Source organism: Protopterus annectens, chromosome 4.part0 (genome assembly GCF_019279795.1).
Source record: "Protopterus annectens isolate FY-2018-M chromosome 4.part0, PAN1.0, whole genome shotgun sequence".
Lineage (NCBI taxonomy): Eukaryota > Metazoa > Chordata > Ceratodontiformes > Protopteridae > Protopterus > Protopterus annectens.
The window spans coordinates 207476498-207497704 of NC_056733.1; the positions used below are offsets into that span (position 1 = coordinate 207476498).

The 21207-nt window shown below is 46.7% G+C and overlaps 1 protein-coding gene across 1 annotated transcript in view; it reads left to right on the forward strand.

Annotated features, from left to right (window-relative positions):
• The window catches only part of ARHGDIA (Rho GDP dissociation inhibitor alpha), a 556749-nt gene that overhangs the window by 327895 nt on the left and 207647 nt on the right, over positions 1-21207 (forward strand). The window lies entirely within an intron of this gene.

Here is a 21207-nt window from a genome sequence, read left to right on the forward strand (position 1 = left end):
CTTCGGTGAATGGAAGGGTCCCCCAGATCACCCCTAGACGATACCTCATAGGGTGAGATACTCAAACTTTTGAAACAGAAGACTGGTTGGTCTTCTAATCCCCCCTCCCAAGAGGAGTCAGCTTTCTGAATCAGTTGTGCTACAACTTGGGTAGTGCCCTCCCCCCTTCCATAGTGTATGAGAAAGATAAAAGGTTCTTCCCAGGACTCTGATGGAGATGGATCCCCTTGTGGCGGAGGGGGAACTCTAATGGAAGATCCAGTCCCTGTGGCAAAGGTAGTCTGCAATATCAAGGCTTCAGAAGGACCCTTTTCCGAGAAGCTCTTTCAGCTTCCCTCAAGGGTTACTTGATGCATTCTGTTGGCACTTGGTGTTTATTACATCTGGAAGCCTGGATAGCCCTTACCAACAGTTGGGTGCAGTGTATAATAGCCAGTGGTTATTGCATACTATTTTCCCTTTTACCCCAAAAGTACAACAGAAGAAGTCTTCACGTTCCACTCAGAAGAAAGCTGCAGGCATAGAAATAGAAAAGGTATTGAGAGAGTCATCTAACTGGTCCCCTTAGAGCAGCAAGGATCCAAAACTTACTGAAGATTCTTTAGTGACAAAGAAGACAGTAGACCTCAGACCAGTGCTGGATTTTCAGGATGGTCACAGTTCATTCCCATCCTACCACTGTTGCTCAAGGGTGATTGGATGTGCTCCATAGACCTCCAGGATTTGTACTATCATACAAAATACACAGGCATCCCAGGAGATGCCTGCAGTTCCTGCTGGGAGTCTCACTTGTAGTTCAGAGCACTGCTCTTTGGTCTCACCACAGCTCCCAGGGTGTTCAAGTGTGTGGCAGCTCAGCTGAGAACTGTACAGATTCAGTGTTTCCTTATCTAGACTACTGGCTCCTTTGTGCTTCCACCAAGACACTATTCATTCAATCCAGGACTGCTTGGCTCCACTTATGTCTAGGCATTACTATAAGTTACAATAAATCACAGCTCTACCTCATGCAGTCGGAATTCGTTGGTGCCCATCTTGATACTCTAACTCAAATAGCATCTCTACCACATACAGGAGTGGACAGTATGAAAGCAAGCATTACACACTTTTTCTCTTCATTCTCCTCCAGCCAAATTAATCTTAGTTACTGGGGTTGATGGCGGCTTTGATAGCATTGGCACCTTTGACTCATTTTCACATGAAGGTTTTTACAGTGGATCCCAGTGGTCAGTAGACGCCACCCACTGACCGCATGCATTCATATCATTCAGGCAGGCATCACATAGCGTGGTGGGTTCACACAAGTTGAGAGATACCCTTTTTAAACTACCTGCGCCCAAGGCCACAATGACACTGATGCCTTCCAACAAGGGTGGGGGAGACATTATTTGGGAGGGACAGTCCAGGGCAAGTGGTCAAAGACAGATGCCAGTCTTATCACCATCCTAAAAATGAGTAAGTCCTACTAGCGTTGCAGGCCTTACATGTTCTCCAGGGATAATTGCTATTCAGACAGACATGTCCATGGTCTGGTAAATCGGTAAATGGGTGGGAACCCAAACCTACCTTCTCTGTCTGGAGGCAGTGTTTGGTAATGGGTGAACTCTTCCAAACATTTTCTTTTGGCAGCCCATATTCCAAGGAAAGTTAACGTGTTAGCAGACAAACTGAACAGGTCCATCTTACTCGGTCCCTCAATCATTCGGTAGTTGAAATATGTCAATATGATGGGGTCAGCCGATGTTGTTCTTGTTTCACTGTTGCAGTCATTACATTTGGGTTATCCTGCTGGCAGGTTGCCCTCAGTTGGCCTGAATTCCAAAGTCTTGGGTCCTGCGTCGGTTGCTGTCGCCTCTTCCCTAACGTCAGGTCGTCAGAGGTATAAAAGATGCAGCAGATGCCATTTTATTCAGTCTTTCTTGCCGCGCGGTGCCCGAAGCAGAAGCAGTTCGCAAGTGCCAGTCGGCCGACTCCTGAGATTTTCATGTTCAAGTTTCAGATCCGAAGTCTGAATTAAAAGCTAAGTACCCCGTTGGGGAAACTTTTTTCTTGCTCCAGACCGATGTCAGAAAAAGTTAATTGTACTTCTTGTGGAAAGCAAATACCTCATAAGGACTTTCATTCTTACTGTATTCCTTGCCTAGGCCCTGACCAAGACTGCTAGTTGTCGGCTTTGTGCTAGATTTAACCAACGCACTATTAAGCGTCGGTACGATTTTGCATTAAGCTATTTTGGGTGAAGATTTAATTATACAGTGTCGTCGGATAGCCAACCGACTACCGGAGTTCACAAAAAAACGCAAAGAAAGACAGGCAACCGAGGTCCAAAACCGACTACTAAGCTTCTCCTAAGCAAGTCGATGGTTCTCAGTGAGGTGCTTTCGCAGCCCCTGACGCCCGCTACTTTAGAGTCGCAGGCCGCTACTGACTCCCACGTGAAGTCGGCCAGGCCACTGGAAACTCAAGGTATTGGAGCCTCTGAGATTATTCCCACAGATGGGTCCGGATCCGCTGAGCAGGCATCGGCTTCTGAGGGTGTATTCAGACCTTAACAATTGTATATAAAACCAACTTCAAAGACTAAAACACCTTTAAAGGCAAAGAAACCAGTTCACCAGCCACAAGGACAGGCCTCCATGCCCAAAAAACTGATGCTCAAAATAGCCGAATACTTAATTACCTTGATCAGGGGTTCCCATCCCCCTCCTGATAAGAGGTCTAGGCAAGAGACAGACTATGAATCTTCAGATCAGGTTTCCATTTCTTCTGATCAGGAATGTTCTCTTCCCTCCTGTGAGGATTCTGATGCTGAAGAATAAATTCCTTCAGCTTCTCCTGAGGACTACTGTTTTGGGGAAACCTTGCATACTATGAGGGAGCACTTCCACTGGGAGAGCCAAGATTTTTCAGAATCTAAGAAAAGGCTCAGACTTCCTTTTACTACCTCAACACAGGCGTCTAGCTATTCCACCTGTGTTGGACATTGTAGATGTGTTCTCGGAGTCTAGTCTGACCCCTGACTCTCTACCTCCAGCTCCTGTTAAGCCAGACAGATACTACAGGGTCCCTGACTCTCATAAATTCCTTTTCAAAAACTCTACTGCAGACCCAGAAACCATTTCTCATGGTCCAAAAGGGGTCAAGGCTTCTACTGCAAAAAACCCTACCCCCTCTGACAGGGATTCTAGGGCACTGGATAGATGGGGAAAAAAGATTTACACATCACCTACTTTGGCTATAAGGGCCTTAAATTGCCATTTTCATATGCTCAAATATCAGCAATATATCATGACACTGCTTAAACAGAAAATGATGGCAAATTCTGATTGTGCAGAAAACAAAGAAATACAAGATTTATTGCATGCAGCTGAACAAGTTGGAAAGCATACTTTGCAATGTGGGTTTGATTCTCTGGAGGCCTCCTGCAGAGCCGCTGTTACGGGTTCTGTCATTAGGAGGCATGCTTGGTTAAAGGAACAAACTCTGCCTGACCATGTTAAAGCAAAATTATTAGATGCTCCTTTACAACATGATACCTTGATGTTCATCGTGTTACCCTGCTGCAGTCATAACACTTGGGTTATCATATCATCAGGGGGTTATCATGTCGTCAGGCGGTCCTGCAGTCGGACGGAATTCCAAAGTCTTGGTCCGGCATCTGTTGCTGTCGCTTCTTCCCTGACGTCAGTGCGCCAGGAGTATATATAATGCATCAGATGCCATTTTCCCCAGTCTTTCTTGCTGCGCCGTGCCCGAAGCAGAAGCAGTTCGCAAGTGCCGGTCGGCCGACTCCTGAGATTTTCGAAGTCGAATTTCAGATCCGAAGTCTTCAGTAAAGCTAAGTACCCCGTTGGGGAAACTTTTCTTGCCTCAGACCGATGTCAGAAAAAGTTAACAATTGTATTTCTTGTGGGAAGCAAATACCTCATAAGGAATGTCCTTCAAGGATGCATCTGCAGTCATCACATATGGGTTGTCCTGCCTCAGGCAGCCCTTCGGTCAGATGGATTCCAAAGTCTGGGTCCGGCGTCGGCTGATGTCGCCCTTTCCCAGACGTCACAACGCCTGGGGTATAAAAGCGTCAGCCGACGCCATCTTCCTCAGTCTTTCTTGCCGCGTGGTGCCCGAAGCAGAAGCAGTTCGCAAGTGCCGGTCGGCCAGCTCCTGTAATTTCGCTATCCGAAGACTTCAAAAGCTTAGTACCCCGTTGGGGACTCTTTCTTGCCTCAGCCGATGTCAGAAAAAGTTAATTGTTTAACTTGTGGGAAACAAATACCTCATAAGGATTTCCACTCTTATTGTCTTCCTTGCTTAGGCCCAGACCACGACGTCTCGGCCTGCTCTGCCTGCGCTTCCTTCAACCGACGCACTCTTAGATGTCGGTCGGAGTTCGCAGAAGAGTTTTTTGGGGATACTTTTGCTTATAAAATGCAGTCGGAAACCCCGACATCACATTTAATAAACGGAAAGACAAGGACCGACACACGCGGGCCGCGGTTTCAGCTGAAACCGCGGCGAAGACTACCACGAGTGTTTCGGTCTCGGCTGATAGTCCTTGGAATTTCTGAACCCTGAAATAATACAACCGACAGCCTCGGTCCTGCAGGCTCCTACCGAGTCGGTTACAGAATTGCCTTCTGAAACTGGTGTATTGGAATCTTCCGACACCATATCTTTAGATAAAGCTACACCAGCACGTGGTGCAGCCAGACCTCCTGGATCCATGTCTATTAAGGCCTTCACCAGGGCTAAAGTTGCTAAACATACTAAAGCCATGCCTCCCACAGTTATTCCTCAGGGACCTTCTTCTAGTTCACAGATTTTATCCTTAGCAGAAGACCTGATTTCCTTAATTAGGGGCTCTCAGCCTCATCCGGACAGGGGCTCCCAACCCCCTCTAGACAAAAGGCCCAGGATGGATCCCCCTGATCACCTTTCCTCAGAGGAGGCCTCTGTTGGCTCGGATCACTCAGACTACCAGGAGGAGGCTTATTTGGCCTACGAGGATTCGGATGCAGAGGAATCTATTCCCTCCGCCTCCCCTCCTGAAGAGCTTTCCTTTGGGGAGACCCTGCACACAGAGAGCATTTCAAATGGCAGGGCCAGGAATATTCTGATTCCAGGAAAAGACTAAGAACTTTTCTTCATTTATCTCCGCATAGACCTTTGGCTATTCCTCCTGTCTTAAATGTGATTGATGTATATTCTGACTCTAGTATGACCCCTGACACTCTGCGTCCGGCCCCTGTTAAGCCTGATGGGTATTAGAGTCCCGGACACACACAATTTTCTTTATAAGGCCCACTCTGCTGACCCTGAAACTATTTCACAGGGCCCTAAAGGGGTTGCAGCTGTTACAACTAAGAACCCACTCCCCTCTGCAAAGGAGTCCAGGGTATTGGAGAGATGGGGTAAAAAAGTGTATACTTCAGCCACTCATGCTATGAGGGCATTAAATTGTCAATTTCACATGATACAGTATCAAGAGTATTTGTTAGAAGAAATGCATAAGAAATTGTCTTCTTCTGAACCCCTTGACCGTAAATCCCTTCAGGATCTGGTACATAATTCCCAGCAGGTTAGCAACCATTTCTTGCAGTGTGGTTATGATGCATTGGAAGCTTCATGTAGGTCAGCAATGACAGGTGCTGTCATATGCAGGCATGCTTGGCTGAAGGAACAATCTCTGCCAGAACATGTTAAAGCTAAGCTTTTGGATGCTCCACTGGAAAAGCAAAAGTTATTTGGTTCCACTGCTCAGGATGTCCTAAAGAAATTTGAGGAAAAGGCAAAATCTGTACAAACAGTGAAGGATTTTCTTCAAGTCCAACCGCCTAGATTCAGCAGAAACTGGCCTTCCAAGAATTGGTCCTTTCCGGACACAGAAAGATTTCAAAGGGGCAGAAACAGGCGTGCCAGAGGTAGAGGCCAAGCTAGGGGCTCCTACAGAGGCGGTCAATGGCAACCTCCAATCCAGACATGCAGTTCAGGATCTGCAACTGCTGCACAAGGACAAACTCAATGACTCTGCTTTGACTTAATTAGAAGCACCTCTGGGCGGAAAGCTTTCTTTATTCTCAAGAAATTGGCACAACATTACAAGAGACAAATGGACACTCCAAATAGACAACGGATACAGGTTCCATTTCCACACATTGCCAAAAAGAAAAGGCATACCAGGTCTGCCACCAAATCAAAGGCCAGAGGCTTTAAAACAAATCTCAAACTTACTACAAATGAAAGCCATAGAAAAAGTTCCTATTTCAGAACAAGGCCAAGGATTTTACTCCAGACTATTCCTTGTTCCAAGAAAAGAGCATCAATGGAGACCTATTCTCGATTTGTCTGTACTGAATACTTACCTCATTGTGCCAAAATTCAAAATGCTGAGTCTACAGCAACTCCTTCCCATGCTGGGCAAGGGGTCTTGGCTGGTTACTCTAGACCTCAAGGAGGCATACCTGCATGTCCCTCAGACAAAGCTGCAGAAGATACCTCAGATTTCTTGCAGGGTCAGAGCATTATCAATTCTCAGCATTGCCCTTTGGCTTATCTACTGCGCCCAGAGTATTCACGAAATGCCTGGCATCAGTAATAGCACACTGCAGACTCCAGGGGATCCAAATCTACCCATATCTGGACTGCCTTATACAAGCGGACAACCAACAAACTCTGATAAAGGACTTAAATTATGCCATCAATCTTCTACAGGCCTTGGGATATACAGTCAACATGCACAAATCAAGACTTGTTCCATCCCAAAGAATAACCTTTTTGGGTGCGGATCTAGATACAACCACCCAAATGGCTTATCTCACAGAAGAAAAACAAAATCAACTACCGGATTACTTCAAGAATCTGACAAGAACAAACTCAGCTGACTGCAAGGAAAATCCTGCAAGCCCTGGGTTACATGGCATCCTGTATTCTTTTGATTCCACAAGCAAGGCTGCATATGAGAAAGCTACAGTGGTACCTAAGGAGTTTATGGACACAGCACAGTCACAGTTTGGAAACTTTAATCCCACTCATTCCATGCCTTCACAAGGAATTTCTGTGGTGGGCTCGGGCCAGCCAGTCCAACAGAGGGCTGCCCTTCACAAAGCCAAAAACCTCCCAAACTATTACAACAGACGCTTCAGACCTAGGTTGAGGAGCACACATGGAGGGCAGAGGTATCCAAGGACAGTGGTCACGAAAAGAGCTACGCATGCATATAAATCAAAAAGAAATGCTAGCAGTGATACATGCAATCGAGGCCCTCAAACTTTCTGCATCAAGGCCATCTACTAATAAGGACAGACAACACCACAGTTATGTGGTACATAAACTAGCAAGGAGGTACCCATTCTTACCCTCTGTGCAGATTGGCAATGAATCTATGGGATCTTTCCTTGAAACTCAATATACAGCTACAAGCTCAGTTTGTGCCAGGGAAGGACAATACACTGGCGGACAGCTTAAGCAGAAACATCATGGATGCACACGAATGGATGCTGCACCCAGACATTTTCCAACAGATAACACAATCTTGGGGGAGCCCGGACATAGATCTCTTTGCATCCCTCACAATCATCAACTAAAGAAATTCTGCTCAAGGACATACCACCCACAAGCGTGGAAAGTGGACGCCCTCTCTTTCAGCTGGAGAAATCTGACAGTGTATGCATTTCCTCCTATTCCATTAATGACCAAGGTGTTACTGAAGATCAGGGCAGAGCAGCCAAAAGTGATCCTGATAGCTCCGGACTGGCCAAGACAACACTGGTACCCACTGCTAAGGAGCATGTCACGTACGAAGCCATGGCCCCAACCTCTATGGCCACTTCTACTGACACAGCACAGATACAAAACTCTACATTCCATCCTGAAAACATTGCAACTAACAGCGTGGAGAATACCTTGACTCCTCAGGATAAGCTATCCCAGAGAGTAAAGAATATTATTCTGGAAGCTCGCCGCCCTTCCACAAGGAAGGCATATTCAGCAAAGTGGAAAAGATTTCTCATCTGGAACACCACAAAGGGCCTAGATGCGACAATGATGAACATGGCACATATCCTGGAATATTTGGCAGAAATGTTCCACAATGGACTTTCTTACTCTTCTATTAAGATTCATGCTTCAGCAATTTCAGCAGAGTACAATACTGATCCTCCTGTCTTTTCTCATCCTCTCCTAAGACAGTTTCTAAGAGGAATCAAAAACATCAAACCTCCTAGGAAACCGCCTCTTCCTGCCTGGGACCTTAACTACATGTTGGAAAAACTAACACTGCCTCCATTTGAACCAGCAGCATCTGCAGATCTACAGTACCTCTCATGGAAGACCGCTTTCCTCCTGGCAATAACCTCAGCAAGAAGAGTTTCAGAATTGCAGGCCCTGATGGCAGTTCAGCCATTTATTATTTTCCATCAGGATCGTTTCATTAAGAACTAATCCTACTTTTATGCCAAAGGTGGTATCCAGGGTTTCATTGAATCAAGCCATTCATTTGCCTACCTTCTTCCCAAATCCACAAAACAAAGGGGAGAAACTGCTGCACACCCTGGACATTCACAGACAGTTGCGCTACTACTTGGACAGAACTAAAGGATTCAGAAAAACTGACCAGCTGTTGGTACTCAAGGAAAAGCAATTTCCAAACAATTTCGAAATGGATAGGAAATTGCATCCGCTTTTGTTACTCATTTCATGGAAAGACTGTACCAGCTAACATTAGACCTCATTCTACGAGAGCCACAGCCACCTCCACAGCCTTCTTAAGAGGGGTGGCTACAAAAGACATTTTAGAAGCTGCCACATGGAGCTCCGTGCATACATTTGCCAAGCATTACAATTTACCTTTATATTCCAGATCCAGAGCAGGCTTTGCTACGGCTGTCCTGCAGGGTATCTTAGCTACACCATCCTTTTCCTAGTACCTCCACCCCCAGATTGGCTATGGTATTCTACCCATATGTGATGACTGCAGATGCATCCTTGAAGGACATAGTACAGTTTTGTACCTACCATAAATGTAGATGTCCGATAGGTATGCATCTGCAGTCAGGTTTACCCTCCCTCCTTCCCCTCTGTGGTACTCCTAGGGTGCTTACCTCTCTTAGCTAGCTGGGGGATCTATTATGGTGTATTTGTTTATATATATATATATATACATATATATATATATAATCTATATATCTGTATACTTTTACAAATGTTTGGATTTTTATTGCTTTTTTCCAAATTTAGCCTTCCTAGAGGGCACCTGTGGCAAGAAAAACTGAGGAAGATGGCGTCGGCCGACTATTTTATACCCCAGGCGTTGTGACGTCGGGGAAAGGGCGACATCAGCCGACGCCGGAGCCAGACTTTGGAATCCAGCCGACCGAAGGGCTGCCTGAGGCAGGACAACCCATATGTGATGACTGCAGATGCATACCTATCGGACATCTACATTTATGGTAGGTACAAAACTGTACTTTTTCATTCTTACTGCATACCTTGCCTAGGCCCAGACCACGCTGTCACTGGTTGTCGTTTTTGTGCTAGGTTTAATAAGCGTACTATAAAAAGACGCTTTGATTTCGCAAGACACTACTTCGGTAGAAAATTTAACTACACTATGCCGTCGGAGCAACCGACTATCGGCGTGCACAAAAAGTGCAAGGATAAGGACAGGCAGCCTAGACCCAAGCCAGACTCCGAGGCCTCTGCTGGTCCGGTCTCCGGTTCACCGCTCTTCAGTGAGGCTCTGCAGCCCCTGACTACTGCAGATCTGGAACCTGAGACCGCTTCGGAGCTTTTGGTGGAGAGTACTAGGCCGACGCAGCCATTTTGTTTAGCCCCTACCAATGACACTGCTGAAAAAGATGTCGGTGCTTCAGAAACACCTTCGGATGTCCTTCAAGAATGCAACTGCAGTCCTGACATATGGGTTGTCCTGCCTCAGGCAGCCCTTCGGTCGGCCGGATTCCAAAGTCCGGGTCCGGCGTCGGCTGATGTCGCCTCTTCCCCGACGTCAGAGCGGCTGGGGTATAAAAGCATCAGCCGACACCATCTTCAGTCTTTCTTGCCTCGCGGTGCCCGAAGCAGAAGCAGTTCGCAAGTGCCGGTCGGCCAGCTCCTGTGTTTTCAGATACCGAAGTCATCCAAAAGTTAAGTACCCTGTTGGGGAACCTGTTCTTGCCTCAGCCGATGTCAGATAAAACTGCAAAAGTTAATAATTGTTTGTCTTGTGGTAAACAAATACCTCATAAGGACTTCCATTCTTACTGCCTTCCCTGCCTTGGCCCAGACCACGACGTCTCGGCTTGCTTCAATAAGCGCACACTCAGGCGCCGGGCAGAATTTGCTGAAGACTTTTTTTGGGAAAATTACTCCTATATCATGCCGTCAGAGTAACAGACCGCACATAATTCCAAAAAACGGAAGTACCGGGACCGACATTCTCGGCCCACGACTTCCACCGACACCACGCCAAAACCTACCGCTAGTGCATCGGTCTCTTCGGAGGCGGTAATTCAGCCGCTCCAGACCGACGACACCGCGTTACCGCACACTTCAGTCCCGGAGGCTTCTCCGGTGCCGGTTGTTGATTTTCCTCCTGAAACCGAAGCCCAAGTTTTGCCTGACACCATACCGGTGGACAAAGTTACTCCAGCACGTGGGGCAGCGAGGCCTCCGGTGTCTATGTCCATCAAGGCCTACACACATGCTAAGGCTACCAGCCAGGCTAAGTCTCGCCCTCCTAAATCTTTTTCCCAGGGTCCCACTTCTGATAAACAGATCATGACTTTAGCTGCAGATCTAATTTCTTTAATCAGCGGCTCTCAGGCTCATCCAGACAGAGGTTCTGAGCCGCCTGCAGACAAAAGGCCTAGGGTTGAGCAGACAGATACCCTTTCCTCAGATGAAGCCTCTGGTGACTCAGGCCATTCAGATTCCCAGGAAGAATCCTTCCAGGCCTACGAGGATTCTGATGCTGATGAATCCATTCCCTCTGCCTCTCCTCCTGAGGATATTTATTTTGGGGAAATTCTCCACTCCATGAGAGAGCATTTTCAGTGGCAGGGCCAGGATTTCTCCGACTCCAGGAAAAGGCTTCGTACTTTCCTTAAGTTACCCCAGCACAGGCCTTTAGCTATTCCACCAGTGTTAGATGTATTGGATGATGTGTACTCAGACTCCAGTGCTTCTCCTGATTCTCTCCCTCCTGCTCCTGTCAAGCCAGGCAGATATTACAGGGTTCCTGAAACTCATAAACATCTCTTTAAGGCCCACTCTGTTGATCTAGAAACTATTTCCCAGGGGCCCAAAGGAGTGGCCACTTCCACGGCCAAAAATCCTTTGCCCGCAGACAGGGAATCTAGGTCCCTGGAGAGGTGGGGCAAAAAAGTTTATACCTCAACCACCCTTGCCATGAGGGCACTTAACTGTCTTTTTCATATGTTTCAGTATCAGGATTTCTTGATGGACGATTTGCAGAAACAGCCTCTCCTGAGCCTTTAGATAGAAAGGCCTTGCAGGATTTGGTTCATAATACTCAGCAGGTTAGCAATCATTTTCTTCAGTGTGGTTATGATGCATTGGAAGCTTCATGTAGGGCAGCTATGACAGGGGCTGTCATACGTAGACATGCTTGGTTGAAAGAACAGGCATTGCCAGATCATGTTAAAGTAAAGCTTCTAGATGCACCTCTGGGAAAACACAAGCTATTTGGTGCTAATGCACAGGATGTGTTGAAATCAATTGAGGAAAAGGCTAAATCAGTACAAACGGTCAAAGATTTCCTCCAAGTTCAGCCACCAAGGTTCAGCAGGAATTGGCCTTCGAAGAATTGGTCCTTTCCAGACACTGACAAGTTCCAAAGGGGAAAAAACAGGCGTGTTCGAGGTAGAGGGCAATACCGAGGCTCCTACAGGGGCCGCCAATGGCAACCAACTAATCAGAGAAGTGGCGCAGGGACTTCTACTGCTCCACAGGGACAATCACAATGACTTGACTTTGATACCGCCGACCAAGGCTCAAAGAGAAGCACCTTTAGGCGGAAAATTATCTTTTTCAAAAAAATTGCACGTTTTAACAAAGGACAAATGGATTCTGGACATAATAGACAAAGGTTACAGGTTCCACTTCCATACCTTACCAACAAGACAAGGCATGCCAAACCTGCCACAAAATCAAAGGGCAGAGGCACTCATACAAGTTTCAAAGCTGCTACAAATCAAAGCAATAGAAAAGGTTCCTCCTCAGGAACAAGACCAGGGATTCTACTCAAGACTGTTCCTTGTTCCAAGAAAAGAAAAGCAATGGAGACCTATACTGGACTTGTCCGCTCTAAACACTTTTCTCATTGTGCCAAAATTCAAAATGCTGATGTTACAGCAACTTCTTCCCATGCTGGGCAAGGGGTCTTGGCTGGTTACTCTGGACCTCAAGGAGGCATACCTGCATGTCCCAATCAGACACAGTTGCAGAAGATACCTCAGATTTCTTGCAGGGTCAGAGCATTATCAATTCTCAGCATTGCCTTTTGGCTTATCTACTGCCCAGAGTATTCACGAAATGCCTGGCATCAGTAATTGCACATTGCAGACTCCAGGGATACAAATATACCCTTACCTGGACGACTGCCTTATACAAGCGGACAGCAAGCAAGCCTTGATAAGAAACTTGGACTATGTCATTCACTTACTACAGGCTTTGGGATACACAGTCAACATTCAAAAATCAAGACTACTGCCATCCCAATAAATAATTTTTCTAGGAGCCAAACTGGACACAAACTCACAAATGGCTTTCCTCACAGAAGAAAAACAAGAACAATTACCAGATTACTTCAAATGCCTAGCAAAGCACACCCAGATGACTGCAAGGAAAATCCTGCAGGCCCTGGGTTTCATGGCATCTTGCATTCTTCTGATTCCACTGGCAAGACTACACATGAGAAAACTACAATGGTACCTAAAAAGTTTATGGTCTCAACACAGCCACAACTTAGAAGCAATTATTCCACTCATTCCATGTCTACAAAAGGAATTTTTGTGGTGGGCACAAGCAAGCCAGCTAAACAAAGGCATGTCTTTCAACAAACCTCAAGCAAGCCAAACCATTACAACAGACCCCTCAGATCATGGATGGGGGGGCGCACATGGAGGGCAGATGCATTCAAGGGCAATGGGCAGCCCGGGAAGTGCATCTGCACATCAATCAAAGAGATGTTGGCAGTGATTCATGCAATCGAGGCCTTCGGAAAATTTCTTCAGCAAGGTCATCTGCTAATAAAGACAGACAACACCACTGATGTCCTTCATGGATGCATCTGCAGTCATAACAAATGGGTTGTCCTGTCAGGCAGCCCTTCGGTCGGCCGGATTCCAAAGTCTGGGTCCGGCTTCGGCTGATGTCGCACTTCACCCGACGTCATCTCTGCTGGTCTTCGGGTATAAAGGCATCAGCCGATGCCATTTTCCTCAGTCTTTCTTGCCGCGTGGCGCCCGAAGCAGAAGCTGTTCGCAAGTGCCGGTCGGTCAGATCCAGAGATTACTACTACCAAATACTACTTCGAAGACTTCTAAAAAGCTAAGTACCCCGTTGGGGACTCTTTCTTGCCTCAGCCGATGTCAGAAAAAGTCAATAACTGTTTAACTTGTGGGAAACAAATACCTCAAAGATTTCCACTCTTACTGCCTGCCTTGCTTAGGCCCAGACCACGACGTAGCAACCTGTTCGGCCTGTGCTTCCTTCAACCGACGAACGCTTAGGCGTCGGTCGGAGTTTGCTGAACAGTTTTTCGGCTCAGATTTTGCGTACATTATGCCGTCGGATCCTCAGACTACCCAAATTGTTAAAAAACGCAAAGAAAAAGACCGACACTCGCGGTCCGCGGTTTCGGCCGAAACCACGGTTAAGCAAGCCGCGAGTGTCTGTTTCGGCCGAAACCGAGAAAACCGGTTCATCTTCAGCCGAATCCATGACTACTACTGAGGCTCCTGCTACCTTAGTTGAATCGGCCTCAGAAATTTTGCCTACAATTGTGGTTCCTAGTGATTTATCAGACACCATCCCTTTGGATGTCTCTACCCCAGCACGTGGTGCTGCTAAGCCTCCTGCAGCCATGTCTATTAAGGCCTTTGCCAGGGCTAAAGCAGCCAAATCTGTTAAATCAGTGCCTGTTAAGCCCCCCTCACACAGGCCCACTTCAAGTTCACAAATGCTTACTCTGGCAGAGGATTTAATATCCTTAATTAGGGGATCCCAATCTCACCCAGACAGGGCCTCTCAGCCCCCAGAAAAGAGACCTAGAGCAGAGCCCCCCCGAGCCAGTGTCCTCTGATGATTCTGCGGATGACTCAGACATTACAGACCAACCAGAGGCTCCTTTTTCTACTTATGAAGATTCCAATGCTGAAGAATCCATTCTAGCTGCCTCTCCACCAGAGGAATTTTCCTTTGGGGAAACCTTACATGCCATGAGAGAACAATTCCAATGGCAGGGACAAGATTTCTCAGATTCCAGAAAAAGGCTTAGGACATTTCTGCACTTACCACAACATAGGCCCTTAGCTATACCTCCTGTACTGTCTGTTGTGGATGATGCATTTAATGATGTTTGCACTGCTCCTGATTCTTTACCTCCAGCCCCTGCCAAACCAGATAGATTTTACAGGGTGCCAGACACTCATCACCACCTATACAAGGCCCCACTTGCAGATCCTGAAACTATATCCCAGGGGCCTAAGGCAGTAGCCTCGACCTCAGCAAAAAACCCTATTCCTTCTGAAAGGGAATCCAGGTCCTTAGAGAGATGGGGAAAAGAGTTTACACCTCTGCTACTCTCTCAGCTAGAGCTTTAAACTGTCAGTTTCATATGATCCAATACCAAGAGTTTATGCTTGATCAGTTAACTAAAAAGCTGTCCTCTGATGACTCCTTAGATAAGAAATATGTATTAGAAATGGTGAATAACATCCAACAGGTTAGTAACCATTCTTTAAAATGTGGCTATGATGCACTGGAGGCTTCATTTAGATCAGCCATGACTGGCACAGTGATAAGAAGGCATGCATGGTTGAAAGAACAGGTCTTACCGGATCATGTTAAAGCAAAGCTGTTAGATGCTCCTATGGATAAGGCCAGTCTATTTGGTACACCTGCTCAGCAAGTAATGAAAAAAATGGAAGAGAAGGCAAAATCTGTACAAACAGTTAAAGATTTCTTACAGGTTCAGCCCCCAAGGTTTAGCAGGAACTGGCCTGCCAAAAATTGGTCCTTTCCAGACTCCTCAAAATCCCAAAGAGGCAGGAATAGACGCTCTAGAGGCAGAAATCAATCCAGAGGAGGTGCCTACAGAGGACGACAGTGGCAAGGCAATAACCGAGGCACAGACACAACCACTGCCACTGCAACAGGACAATCAGTGACTTGGCTCTGACACCGCCTACCAGGGAGCAAATAGCAGCACCTTTAGGCGGAAAGTTAGCCTTATTTTCGAAAAATTGGCACTATATCACAAAAGACAAGTGGATCTTGCAAACCATAGACCAAGGCTACAGGTTCCACTTCCACACCTTACCAGTAAAAAGAGGAATGCCAAACCTACCTCCAAATCAAAAAACAGAAGCTCTACAGCAGATAGCAGAATTAGCAAAGATGAGAGCTGTGGAAAGAGTACCAATAACAGAACAGGGCAAAGGATTCTACTCCAGACTCTTCTTAGTACCAAGAAAAGAGAAAAGTTGGAGACCTATTCTCGACCTGTCCGTCTTAAACACATACATCATTGTCCCAAAATTCAAAATGCTGACCCTACAGCAACTTCTTCCCATGCTGGGCAAGGAGTGTTGGCTGGTAACTCTAGATCTCAAGGAGGCATACCTGCACGTCCCCATACGACCAAATTGCAGAAGATACCTCAGATTTCTTGCAGGATCAGAGCATTATCAATTCTCAGCATTGCCCTTTGGCTTATCTACTGCGCCCAGAGTATTCACAAAATGCCTGGCATCAGTAATCGCTCACTGCAGACTACAGGGAATCCAAATTTATCCATACCTGGACGACTGCCTGTTACAAGCGGACAACAAAAGCAAGCTGACAACAGATTTACAAAGGGTCATTTGCTTACTACAAGCCCTGGGATACACAGTCAATTTACAAAAGTCAAGGCTGATACCATCCCAAACAAGAACATTCTTGGGTGCGGAATTGGACACAGTAAAACAAATGGCATTCCGAAAAACAAAAAGAACTCCCTCTTTACTTCTTGGCATTAACAAAGCAGAACAAACTAACAGCAAGAAAAGTTCTGCAGGCTTTGGGCTTCATGGCATCATGCAAAATCTTGGTCCCACATGCCAGACTGCATATGAGAAAGCTACAGTGGTACCTAAAGAATTTATGGTCCCAACACAGGCACAGCTTAGAAACCGAAATCCCACTAATCCCATGCCTAAAACAGGAGTTCCCATGGTGGGCTCAAGCATACCAGTCAAACCCAGGCTTACCCTTCCACAACTTTCAAGCAAGCCAAACCATCACAACGGACGCCTCAGACCTAGGCTGGGGGGCGCATATGTTGGACAAATGCATACAAGGATTGTGGACTCAAGACCAGCTGCACCTGCACATAAACCAAAAAGAAATGCTGGCAGTAAAACTAGCAATCCAGAAATTCAGACCATTCCTCAGAGAAGGCCATTTAATGATAAGGACAGACAACACCACAGTCATGTGGTACACCAACAAACAGGGAGGCACTCATTCATACCCCCTATGCAGAATGACTCTGGACCTTTGGAATCTGGCTCTGAGCTACAACATCCAGTTACAGGCAATATTTGTGCCGGGAAAAGAGAACACCCTAGCAGACATGTTGAGCAGAACCACCTCGGATGCTCACGAATGGATGCTACACCCGGACATCTTCAAGGCCATCACAAAGAAATGGGAATGCCACAAATAGACCTATTCGCATCCCCACTCAATCACCAGCTCAAAAAATTCTGCACAAGGACATACCACCCACTTGCATGGAAGGTGGACTCTCTATCCTTCAGTTGGAAAGGCCTGACAGCATATGCATTTCCACCTCTTCCCTTGATGCACAAGGTACTACTGAAATTCAGAGGAACGTCCAAGGATAATCCTGATAGCTCCAAATTGGCCAAGACAACACTGGTACCCATCGCTGAGGAGCATGTCTCGGGGGAGAATGTGGTCAAATACCCCTGATGCCTCTGATGTTAACTCAGAACAACTACAACATCATGCATCCAAACCTAAAAACCTTGCAACTGACTGCCTGGAACATCACATAGCAGCAACTAACCCAGACCTATCCCAAAGGGTTAAAGACATTATCCTTGAAGCCCGCAGACCTTCAACAAGAAGGAACTATGCAGGAAAATGGAAAAGGTTTGTCATTTGGAGTACTGAAAGAGGAAAAGATGTGTCGAACATAGATATTGCTAACATCCTGGAGTACTTGGCAGAGCTTCTACATACAGGCCTGTCCTATTCCTCCATCAAGATACATGCCTCAGCTATTTCAGCAGAATACAGCTTTGATCCACCTGTCTTTTCATCCTCTACTCAGGCAGTTCCTCAGAGGGATCAAGAATGTAAAACCTCCTAGGAAACCACCATTACCAGCATGGGACTTGAACTTTGTGCTAGAAAAGTTGACACTCCCTCCGTTTGAACCAGCAGCAACAGCAGATCTGCAACACCTATCATGGAAAACTGCTTTCCTACTGGCAATTACTTCAGCAAGGAGGGTTTCGGAACTACAGGCCTTAATGGCAGTGCAACCCTTCCTAATCTTCCATCAAGATAGGGTGTCCATGACAACTAATCCTACATTTATGCCTAAGGTGGTATCCAGAGTGTCTTTAAACCAGGCAATCCACCTACCTACCTTCTTTCCCAATCCACAGAACAGGGGGGAAAGACTGCTGCATACCTTGGATGTACATAGGCAGTTACGCTACTACCTGGACAGAACCAAAGGTAACAGAAAAACTGACCAGCTTTTAGTAGCCTATGCAACAGGAAGGGAAGGAAAAGCAATTTCCAAACAGACAATCTCCAAATGGATAGGAAATTGCATAAGATTCTGTTACTCCTACCATGGAAAACCAATTCCACAGAACATAAGACCTCATTCTACAAGGGCTACAGCCACTACCATAGCTTTCTTACGAGGAGTGGCAACCAAGGACATTATTGAGGCGGCTACTTGGACCTCCGTGCATACATTTGCCAAGCATTATAATTTACCTCTATACTCTAGATCCCAAGCAGGGTTTGCCACTGCTGTACTGCAAGGGATCCTAACTACACCATAATTTTTCTTCCTCCACCCCTAGTTTGGCTATTCTACCCATTTGTTATGACTGCAGATGCATCCATGAAGGACATAGTACAGTTTTGTACCTACCATAAATGTAGATGTCCGAACTGGATAGCATCTGCAGTCAGGATTACCCACCCTCCTTCCCCTCTGTGGTACTCCTAGGGTATTTACCCTCCTAATAGCTAGCTGGGGGGAGTCTCTTATGGTGTATTTGTTTGTATATATGTACATACATGCTTATTTTTTGTTTGCCTTCTACTTTTTTGGAAACATTGGCATTTATCCAAAATTTAGCTTTCCAAGAGGGCAACTGGCATCTGGGGCAAGAAACAGAGGAAAATGGCGTCGGCTGATGCCTTTATACCCGAAGACCAGCAGAGATGACATCGGGTGAAGTGCGACATCAGCCGAAGCCGGACCCAGACTTTGGAATCCGGCCGACCGAAGGGCTGCCTGACGACAGGACAACCCATTTGTTATGACTGCAGATGCTATCCAGTTCGGACATCTACATTTATGGTAGGTACAAAACTGTACTTTATGTGGTACATAAACAATTAACAGGGAGGCACTCATTCTTACCCCCTCTGCAGACGAACAATGACTCTTTGGGAAAAGTCCCTGAAACTGAAGATACAGTTGCAATCCCAGTTTGTTCCAGGCAAGGACAATGATGTCCTTCAAGAATGCAACTGCAGTCCTAACATATGGGTTGTCCTGCCTCAGGCAGCCCTCGGTCGGCCGAATTCCAAAGTCTGGAATCCGGCGTCGGCTGGTGTCGCCTCCTCTCCGACGTCACAACGGCTGGAGTAAAAAGGCATCGGCCGACGCCATCTTCAGTCTTTCTTGCCGCGCGGTGCCCGAAGCAGAAGCAGTTCGCAAGTGCCGGTCGGTCAGCTCCTGTGTTGTCAGTACCGAAGTCATCTAAAAGCCAAGTACCCCGTTGGGGAACATTTTTTCTTGCCTCAGCCGATGTCAGAAACCCAATCTGCTAAAAAACGAAAGGACCGCGACCGACATCCTCGGCCCGCGTCCACTACCGATGCTACTCCTAAACCCTCTGCTAGTGCTCCGGTCCCTTCGGAAGTGGTAAATCAACCGCTCCAGGCCGACACAGCGTTAACACGACCTTCGGTCTCGGAGATCTCTCCGGTGCCGGTTGTTGATTTTCCTCCAGAAAATGAAGTTCTGGATCTACCCAACACCATTTCTGTGGACAAGGTTACGCCAGCACGTGGGGCTGCTAGGCCTCCTGTATCCATGTCCATCAAGGCCTTTGCACGTGCTAAGGCCGCAAGTCAGGCCAAGGCCCATCCTAAACCTGCTGCCCAGGCTCCTTCATCTGATAAGCAGATCATGTCTCTTGCTGCAGATCTTATTTCCCTTATCAGGGGGTCTCAGCCTCATCCGGACAGTGGTTCTCAGCCACCTGCAGAGAAAAGGCCCAGAACTGAGCAGGCGGACGACCTCTCTTCGGATGAAGCCTCTGGGGATTCTGAGCATTCTGATACCCAAGAAGAATCCTTCCAGGCCTACGAGGACTCTGTTGCTGAGGAATCAATTCCCTCTGCCTCCCCTCCAGAGGATTTCTCATTTGGTGAAGTCCTGCATTCCATGAGAGAACATTTTCAATAGCAGGGTCAGGAATTCTCTGATTCCAGGAAAAGGCTTCGTACCTTCCTCAAGCTTCCCCAGCACAGACCTTTGGCTATTCCGCCAGTTATGGATGTTTTGGATTATGTTTTCTCTGACTCCAGTGCTAACCCTGATTCTCTTCCTCCTGCTCCTGTCAAGCCAGACAGATATTATAGGGTCCCTGACACTCACAAGCACCTTTTTAAGGCCCACTCTGTGGATCTAGAAACTATTTCACAGGGCCCCAAGAGAGTGGCTACCTCCTCTGCCAAAAACCCACTGCCAGCGGACAGGGATGCAAGGTCCCTGGAGAGATGGGGTAAAAAAGTTTATACCTCTACAACCCTAGCCATGAGGTCATTTAACTGCCTTTTTCTCATGTTTCAGTACCAAGATTTTCTACTGGATGATTTACAGAAAAAGTTAGCTTCTCCTGAGCCTATTGATAAAAAGGCATTGCAGGATCCATATACATAACACTCAGCAGGTTAATAACCATTTTCTTCAGTGTGGTTATGATGCACTGGAAGCTTCATGTAGGGCGGCAGCTATGACTGGGGCTGTGATACGTAGACGTGCTTGGTTAAAAGATCAGTCTTTGCCTGACCATGTTAAAGTAAAGTTACTGGATGCACCTCTGGAAAAACAGAAGCTTTTTGGTGCTAATGCACAAGATGTGTTGAAATCCATAGAGGAAAAAGCAGTCAGTACAGACAGTCAAGGATTTCCTTCAGGTTCAGCCACCCAGATTCAGCAGAAACTGGCCCTCAAAGAATTGGTCCTTCCCAGGCTCTGACAAGTTTCAAAGGGGAAAAAGCAGACGTGCCCGAGGTAGAGGGCAATACCGAGGATCTTACATGGGCCCCCAATGGCAACCTCCAAATCAAAGAAGTGGCGCAGACAGTTCAGCTGCACCACAAGGACAATCACAATGACTTGACTTTCGTACCGCCTACAAAGGTTCAAAGAGAAGCACCTTTGGGCGGAAAATTATCCTTATTCTCACAAAACTGGCATATCTTAACCAAGGGCAACTGGATTCTGGATTTGATAGACAAAGGTTACAGATTCCACTTCCACACACTACCAATAAGACAAGGCATGCCAAACCTGCCACATCATCAAAGGGCAGAGGCACTCACTCAAGTTTCCAAGCTAAGTATAAAAGCAATAGAAAGGGTTCCTCCTCGGGGGCAAGGCCAGGGATTTTATTCAAGACTGTTCCTTGTTCC